The sequence below is a fragment of the Medicago sativa genome, chromosome 8, assembly GCF_051527215.1.
Source record: "Medicago sativa cultivar Bolivia chromosome 8, Bolivia_mono, whole genome shotgun sequence".
NCBI lineage: Eukaryota > Viridiplantae > Streptophyta > Magnoliopsida > Fabales > Fabaceae > Medicago > Medicago sativa.
Genome location: NC_140756.1, coordinates 56,139,098 through 56,146,915, shown reverse-complemented (window position 1 = coordinate 56,146,915; position 7,818 = coordinate 56,139,098).

Below are 7,818 nucleotides of genomic sequence, written 5' to 3'. Positions count from 1 at the left end.
TTCTGACTATGTAATTTCTGATCAGCAGGGCAACGTTACTTCAGGGATTGGACGTAAGGATTCCTATTACTTTACCAACATACCAGAATGTCTTCCTATTTTTCTTCTGCGACAACAGTTCGAGGTTTGCGGTATTCTGACAGACGTCTTCATCGCTCGTAACAGAAACGCACGGGGGCAGATTCACGGCTTCGTACGTTTCTCAAACGTCAAGAATGCAAGTAAGTTATGCAATGCTTTAAACAATGCCTGGTTTGGCCATCTTAAGGTTTGGGCACGAGAAGCACGGTTTGATAGATTTGTTGGTAACGACAACAAACCTCTAATTGTTTCAAATAACGTTAAGCGTAAGATTAAGGAAGAGGGAGGGAAGAAGGAAGTGGAGAGGGTTAAAGGGGAGGGAGAAAATATTGTGAGGAAGGGTGAGGGAGAGGAGGAAACAGGAAGGGCTCAAAAGAGGTAAGGGAGAAAAAATGTTGAGGATTGGGCAAAAGGAGGTGAGGGTTTTAGAAGAGGATGAGGTGTCTAACGAGGCTCGTAAGGAGGGGTTACACGTATTATCACCGGTGTCGAAGGGGAGGAGAGGAAGGTCGAAGGTTACACATAGGGAGAAGGTGGTTGTTTTGGATGTTGATGAGGAAGGGAAGGTGTCTAGCACGGTAGAGGAAGAGAGCGAAGGAGACCAACCGGTTCCAAGAGTGCAGCCGGTTCAGATTGGTTCAGGAAAGATTTCACTTGTGTATCACTCTAAACAACAAGATAGGGACTGGGCAGGCTCCGGTGTTATGGCAACGGTAGGGTTGGGAGAATCAATATTATCAACTCAACAACGTGTCGAGGAAGTGGGTTATTCAAATGTCGAAGTAATCTCCATGGGTGGTGACAAAGTTTTCCTTCGTAGCCGTAATAATGAGGATGTATTACATCTTTTCAACGAAGCTATTCACTTCTTTGGCTTTTTGTTTATTGCTGTGCATAAATGGACGTCAACGGATACCAGGTATGAACGTAGTGCATGGGTGCGACTATATGGCATACCCATTCATGCTTGGAACACGAATTCTTCAAAATATGTGCTTCGGATTATGGTAGGTTTGTCCGGGCTGATGAGTGCACCGTTGACAGAGGTAGAATAGATTTTGCCCATATTTTAATCACAACGAGTTCATTGGAGGTATTGAACAAGACTTTGGAAGTTCTGGTTGATGGGTGCAATTATTCTATCAAGGTTTTGGAAGAATGGGGTTGTAATATGCTTTTTTAACGGAGGAAGTCACCAATATCCGAGATAATGACGTTGGTTCAGATCATGTTAATGGTTACGGCTTAGATGAGGTTGGTGGAGAGGTGGATGCATTGATAGAGGACATACATTGAGATTGGCAGGAACATGAAGCACTTGCTAAGGAGGAGAATACACAAAAGGTTGGGAACTTGACAGCTGATCACAACGTGGCTGAAAAGCTTGAGCCTATTCATGATTCAGTTTTGCATTCATCAAGAGTCACACCATCTAAAGTACCGATTCTTGTTCCTGTTTTGTTTTCAACGCAAACAGCTCCACTGTTACATACAATTTCTTCTTCACATGCGGATGGCTCAAATAATAATTCTTCAAATGCTGACCGTAATAAAAAGAAAAATTATGTTGGTGGATTCCATCATTCATCATGTAATTTAAAGAGGGTAGCACGAATGCCCGTGAAGGATAGGAAGGAAATTTTGAAAATTCTTGTAAAACAGGCAAAGCAACGGAAAGCAAGATTTTTAGCAAAAAAAACCAATTCAAAGGGAGCAGGTCGGACTAATTCATCAAAAGAATTATCTAACACTTCTCTTTCCTCCGTTAATAAGGATATGGAACTTTTGGTGAATTTACAGGGTGGAACGAAGGTGGCAATCGCTGACGTGTATGGGATAGATAGCATGATTGGTGTGAAGTACAAGGGAGATGTCAAAAATAATTTTAATGTTTTGTCGAAGGAGGGTAGGCGTGATTTGAGAGCGGCGGTGCGGAGGATCTTGTCGAAAGGGGAGTCCTGAGGTAGTGGGGCTGTTTGTTAAGAGTCGTTGGTGGGGGTGTGGTTTTTGGGGTGATTTTGGTTCCAATGAAGATTATATCATATAATGTCAGGGGGTTAGGAGGATATGAGAAAAGAAGTGAGGTTCGACGATTGGTTGTTAATAAGAAACCAGTAGTTCTATGTTTACAAGAATCAAAGTTGATTGTGGTAGATGACTTGTTGATTAAGAATATTTGGGGGAGCTCGCCATCGGGGTTTTCTTTTCAATCTTCGATAGGTGCATCAAGCGGTTTATTAACAGTGTGGGACAACAATGTTGTGGAAGTGTGGTCTACTATGAGTTTCCCTCATGTTTTGGCAATCAAAGGTCGGGTTATTGAGACTTGTCAGGAGTTCGTCATTGCTAATGTGTACGCTCCCTGTGAGACAGCGTCAAAACAGGTTAAATTGTATTCAGCTAGCTAATCACAGGGGCCTTTCTGATCATGTTCCTTTGGAATTGTATGTGGATGTCGACAATTGGGGACCCCGTCCGTTCCGCATGTTAAAATGTTGGGCCGATTTCTCAGGTTATGAGGAGTTTGTTAGTGAAAAGTGGGGCTATTTTAATATTGAAGGGTGGGGCGCTTATGCTCTGAAAGAAAAATTAAAATTGATAAAAGGAAGCTTACGGGAATGGCACCAGCGTCATTCGCAAAATCTGGTTGGTAAATGCAAAACAGTACAAGAAAGTATGTCTATACTAGATGTTAAGGGAGAAACAACCGTTCTAGACAACGAGGAGGTGATTGAGTTACATGACTTATCAGTGAATTTGCATTCTCTTTCGTGAGTTCAAACGAGCATAAGTTGGCAGCAAGCGAGATTGAAGTGGCTACAGGAAGGGGACGCTAACACTAAATTTTTTAATGGTATTATGTCTTCAAGACGGCGCTGCAATTCTATTCATATGCTACAGATGAATGGGGTTCAAGTAAGTGGTGTGCAAAATATCCATTCAACTATTTTTAATCATTATTCATCTCACTTCAGACGAACAGATGGGGAGAGGCCAGGGGTGGAGAACTTAAATTTTCCCAGACTTTCTGTGCTAGAGGCGGGGTCTCTAACTCGCCTTTTTACACTGGAAGAAGTGAAACAAGCGATATGGGACTATAACAGTTTCAAGAGTCTGGGGCCGGACGGCATTAGTTTCGATTTTATAAAACAATTTTGGAATAATCTGAAGGATGATTTTATGCGCTTTGTTTCAGAATTTTATCGTAACGGGCGATTGACCAAGGGGATTAATGCAACATTTATAACTTTAATTCCTAAGGTTAGTAGCCCTCAAAGGTTAAATTATTTTCGTCCTATATCCTTGGTGGGTTGTATGTATAAGGTGCTGGCAAAGATTCTTACAAATAGACTTCGAGCCGTTATAGGTAGTGTGGTATCAGATTCACAGTCTGCTTTTGTTAAAGGTAAACAGATTTTAGACGGTATTTTGGTAGCGAATGAGGCAGTTGACGAGGCCCGTCGTCTCCAGAAGGAAATGCTATTGTTTAAGGTGGACTTTGAAAAGGCTTACGACTCGGTGGACCTATCTTATCTGGAAATTGTTATGCAAAAAATGAACTTTCCAACTCTTTGGAGAAAGTGGATGTCTGAATGTGTTGGAACGGCCACGGCTTCGGTGTTGGTTAACGGGTGCCCTACGGAGGAATTTTCTATGGAAAGAGGCCTGCGACAGGGCGATTCTCTTTCTCCGTTCCGTTTTTTGCTGGCCGCCGAAGGTTTTAATGTTATTATGTTGTCTGTGATAGCAGCTGGGATGTTCACTGGTTATAGGGTGGGGCGTGACAAACCTTTGTGTCTGTCTCACCTACAGTTCGCGGATGATACTCTGATTTTGGGAGAGAAGAGTTGGTTAAATGTACGATCTATGCGGGCTGTTTTGATGCTTTTTGAACAAGTTTTGGGGCTTAAGGTAAACTTCCACAAGAGCTTGCTTACGGGAATAAATGTTTCTAATTCTTGGTTGTACGAGGCTGCCATGGTTTTGAACTGCCGAGTTGGAACTTTGCCATTTGTGTACTTGGGGTTGCCTATTGGTGGGGATTCGCGGAAGCTTGAATTTTGGAGACCGATTTTGAACAGTATTACCTCTAGATTGTCGAACTGGAAGAGCAAATTTCTCTCGTTTGGTGGTCGCCTGATTCTTCTCGAATCTGTCTTGTCATCTCTGCCGGTTTACTTTCTTTCCTTCTTCAAGGTCCTCCACAGGTATAACTTCTTCCATCGAATCTTTATTTAAAAAAAAATTGGGGGGGGGGGGGGGGGGGGTGTGGTGAGGATGTTAGAAAAATTGCTTGGGTTGACTGGGATATTGTGTGTTTATCAAAGGAAGAGGGAGGGTTAGGTGTCAGGAGGTTGAGGGAGTTTAATGTGGCATTGTTAGGAAAATGGTGTTGGCGGATGCTGGTGGATAAGGACGGGTTATGGTATCGAGTCTTAAAGGCAAGATACGGTGAGGAGGGAGGGGGGGTTGTTGGAAGGGGGGAGGGGGGAACATCTCGGTTTGGTGGAGGATGATGTGTGGAATTCGTAGTGGAGTGGGGTCGGGGGTGGAGAGTTGGTTTGAGGATAATGTTCGTCGGGTGGTTGGTGGAGGTGTTGACACTTATTTTTGGCTAGATAATTGGGTCGGGGTAGTGCCTATACGCGTGCAATTTCCTCGTCTTTTTGACCTTGATGAAAATAAAGGGGAGACGGTTTGGGAGACGGCTACGAGAGGGTGGGGGGGTTGGAGGTGGAGCATGGGTGTGGAGGAGGCGTCTTTTGGCGTGGGAAGAGGATTCCGTCATGGAGTGCTCGTCCTTGTTATCTAATGTTGTCTTGCAGGATTCTATTTTTGACAGGTGGCGGTGGATTCTGGATCCTATTAATGGTTATTCCGTTAAGGGGACTTACCAGTATCTTACGAAGTCTGACATAGCACTGGAGACTGGCCTTTTTGATGCAGCTTGGTTGAAACAGGTTCCGCTAAATTTATCCGTGTTTGTCTGGAGACTTCTTCGTAGCAGACTCCTCACTAAAGATAATCTTTTCCGCCGACGAGTTATCCATCATGAAGACACTCTTTGTGTAGGTGGTTGTGGCTACCTAGAGACCATAGATCACCTTTTTTCCCATTGCAATATTTTTGGCAGCTTGTGGTATCTTCTGTATCAGTGGATCGGTATCAATTTCACTCCTCCAGAATCCGCCCGCGATCATCTTCATCAGTTTGGCCATTTAGCGGGATTACCGCGGTATACTCATTCTTTTCTTCAAGTGATTTGGCACGCCGGCTGCTGGGTTGTTTGGAAGGAAAGAAACAGAAGAATTTTTACATACACGACACAGGATATGGTGAATTTATTGGATAGTGTTAAGTTTTTGTCTTTTTCTTGGTTGAAAGCTAAAATGCTCACTGTAATATCCCGCTTGTCAGCATCTGTATATTACCCGTGATCGTGCCAGAGGAATTAATTCATGGGAGGTAAGTTTATGGTTAATAATTTATGACATGTCAGCATAATACGGGAAAAGTATCAGAGTCGTTTTAAACACGTTCAAGGCAAGGGCAAAATGGTAAATTCACGTGGAAAGGATATTTATTTGGATTTGGACCAAAATATCTCATTATCCTCATCTCTTTCTCTCTCTAAGATTGAAGAACTTTTCACTCTTCCTTCTCTCTACTCTCACGCCCTCCTTCTCTCTTTCTCTTCCTCTACCCTTTTCTAAACTTATTCCTCTTAAAGATTAAGCTTAGGCTTTGGTATTTTCAAGATCAAGGATCAAGTAGAAGCTTCTTTTGAGCTTGTTCTTCAACTCAATCTTCTCAAGGAAAGAATCATGAGATTAGGGTTTTGTTGAAGGGAGCTTTGGTTTGGGTTAAAGATGATCAAGCAAGGATCATGAAGTCTTAGATTGCAAGAAAACAACAAGTTTGGAAGGTATGAGCTAAGAAAGAAAGATGAATAAGAGTTAGGGTTTGTTTGGGGTGAAGAGAAGATGAGGCTTGGAAGTTGGTGAATCAAGCATGGGGGTTAGTGACTTAACAAGCAAGAGGCAACCATGGGTGTGAAAGGAAGATTGAGAACTATTTTGGAATCAAGAGCATGAGCTTGGGTTTTGGTTGTTGAGCTTGGGACTTGGAGATGCTACAAGAACTTGTTAGGTGAGTTCCATAGTTAGTTTTCCCACCCTTTGGGATTATGATTATGCCATGCTAGAATGTTATGAAAAACTATGGAAAAATTCTAGAGTTATGCATGTGATTGTTGCCCTTTCTATTGTTATGCTTTCTATACGTGTATTTGCTTGCTTCAAGAATGTTTTTCAGGTTTCCTATGATCACTAGGGATGCCATATGCCTTGGGACACTTAGTGATGATGATTTTTGGTTTAAAACATCAATTATGCAGGGGCTGAACTGCATCAACTCGCCACGGCGAGCAAGGAGCTCGCCACTGCTAGCAAGACCATGCAGGTTTCCTATGAGTTGGTGGTGAGCAAACACCATGCCCTGCTGCTCTTGCTAGCAGTGGCGAGCTCCTTGCTCGCCGTGGCGAGTTGATGCAGTTCAGCCCCTACATAATTGATGTTTTAAACCAAAAATCATCATCACTAAGTGTCCCAAGGCATATGGCATCCCTAGTGATCATAGGAAACCTGAAAAACATTCTTGAAGCAAGCAAATACACGTATAGAAAGCATAACAATAGAAAGGGCAACAATCACATGCATAACTCTAGAATTTTTCCATAGTTTTTCATAACATTCTAGCATGGCATAATCATAATCCCAAAGGGTGGGAAAACTAACTATGGAACTCACCTAACAAGTTCTTGTAGCATCTCCAAGTCCCAAGCTCAACAACCAAAACCCAAGCTCATGCTCTTGATTCCAAAATAGTTCTCAATCTTCCTTTCACACCCATGGTTGCCTCTTGCTTGTTAAGTCACTAACCCCCATGCTTGATTCACCAACTTCCAAGCCTCATCTTCTCTTCACCCCAAACAAACCCTAACTCTTATTCATCTTTCTTTCTTAGCTCATACCTTCCAAACTTGTTGTTTTCTTGCAATCTAAGACTTCATGATCCTTGCTTGATCATCTTTAACCCAAACCAAAGCTCCCTTCAACAAAACCCTAATCTCATGATTCTTTCCTTGAGAAGATTGAGTTGAAGAACAAGCTCAAAAGAAGCTTCTACTTGATCCTTGATCTTGAAAATACCAAAGCCTAAGCTTAATCTTTAAGAGGAATAAGTTTAGAAAAGGGTAGAGGAAGAGAAAGAGAGAAGGAGGGCGTGAGAGTAGAGAGAAGGAAGAGTGAAAAGTTCTTCAATCTTAGAGAGAGAAAGAGATGAGGATAATGAGATATTTTGGTCCAAATCCAAATAAATATCCTTTCCACGTGAATTTACCATTTTGCCCTTGCCTTGAACGTGTTTAAAACGACTCAGATACTTTTCCCGTATTATGCTGACATGTCATAAAATATTAACCATAAACTTACTTCCCATGAATTAATTCCTTTTGGACGATCACGGGTAATATACAGATGCTGACAAGCGGGATATTACATTCTAAACTACCGCCTTTAGTTACACTGACTGGTGGCGGCACCCTTTGTTATGTATGGGTGTTAGGAACTAGCTTTCTTCTATTTGTTATGGCGTTGTGTTTTTCTTTTGGCAACAGACATTAGCCTTGTATTTTGTTGGGTGATTCTCTTTTGCACACCTTGTGCGAGATGAATC